This window comes from Propithecus coquereli, unplaced genomic scaffold (assembly GCF_000956105.1).
Source record: "Propithecus coquereli isolate 6110/MARCELLA unplaced genomic scaffold, Pcoq_1.0 Scaffold3, whole genome shotgun sequence".
Classification (NCBI taxonomy): Eukaryota; Metazoa; Chordata; class Mammalia; order Primates; family Indriidae; genus Propithecus; species Propithecus coquereli.
In genome coordinates, this window is record NW_012148618.1 from 15186559 (window position 1) to 15187779 (window position 1221).

The following is a 1221-nucleotide window of genomic DNA, read 5'->3' on the forward strand; positions in this document are numbered from 1 at the left end:
TGTAGTCCATTGTTTCATTTTAGTTTCTTGCCATTATCCTTTCTTTTACAGGCCTATTTCAAGCACAGCTGGAGAAAATCATATAACCAGGCTTGTGGAAATTTATGATCAGCAAACTCAACTGAGTTTTCAGCAGCAAATTACATTTATCTTGGCAACATACCCTTTCCAACAACTTTCAAATCTCTGCCCTCCTCAGATTTCCCCTGCCCCCACTCATTTAAACTTCCTTTATCCTTCCTCAAGCTCAGCAGGTGATCTTGTCTCCTGCTTGACCAAGCATTGGATGAATACAACTTTCACTACCAAATCTCTAGGCATACCTATGTCTGTACCCATCTGTCTTTCCTGTTTGTTAGGATAAAAGAAGGTTCATACTTTCTCCAGGGCCAGCCTCTCTACCTGTTCTCTGGATCCAATGTTCTCCATCTTTTCAAAACCTCGTACTATTAGTAATCCTGTGCCCTTCTCATATTCAATCTTTCTCTCTATACTTGCTCCTCAGCATTTAAAAAACAGTTGTCTTCCTTCCCCTTTCCAGTCAAATTTTCTCTACAGCATTTTCTGCTGTTTCATCTGCATTTTCTCTTCCTATTCCTGATATCTCAGTATATTTTCCCCAGCGCTCTATGTTCTTGGCTTCCATGACACCACATTCTCCTGTTTTTCTCCTCTCAGTTTACTTCTGCTGGCTTCACTTCTATTCATTATTAAGTGTTACAGTTTATAGTTTTCTGTGTGAGATCCTCTTCTCTTCTCATTCTGCTCTCTTCCTGAGTAATCATATTCACTCACAAACCTTGTTACACTGCATATACTGATGACTTCAAAATGTGTATCCTTTAAGGAGATCCTTCTCTTATTTCTTGTGTATTGCTGTATCTCTAGGCCTTACATAGTGTCTTTCACTTAGTAGATGTTCAATAAATGTTTCCTTGTGACTTACTGACTGATGGAATAAATAAATAAACTTTATAGTGATTCATTGTGATTCATTTTAACAGACCAAGACCAAATACTTTGTATCTCCAGGCCTAGCACATAGTGGGTACTCAGTAAATGCTTTAGAAATGACTGATTGAGAAAATAACGAATGAGCACCACAATAAAATAAAATTTCTTTTTTTTTTTGTTTTTGAGACAGAGTCTTGCTTTGTTGCCCAGGCTAGAGTGAGTGCCGTGGCGTCAGCCTAGCTCACAGCAACCTCAAACTCCTGGGCT

General features: G+C 38.7%; 1 protein-coding gene across 2 annotated transcripts in view; it reads left to right on the forward strand.

The window, feature by feature from the left end:
• Positions 1–1221, forward strand: part of CASC4 (cancer susceptibility candidate 4) — a 146509-nt gene that overhangs the window by 55470 nt on the left and 89818 nt on the right. The window lies entirely within an intron of this gene.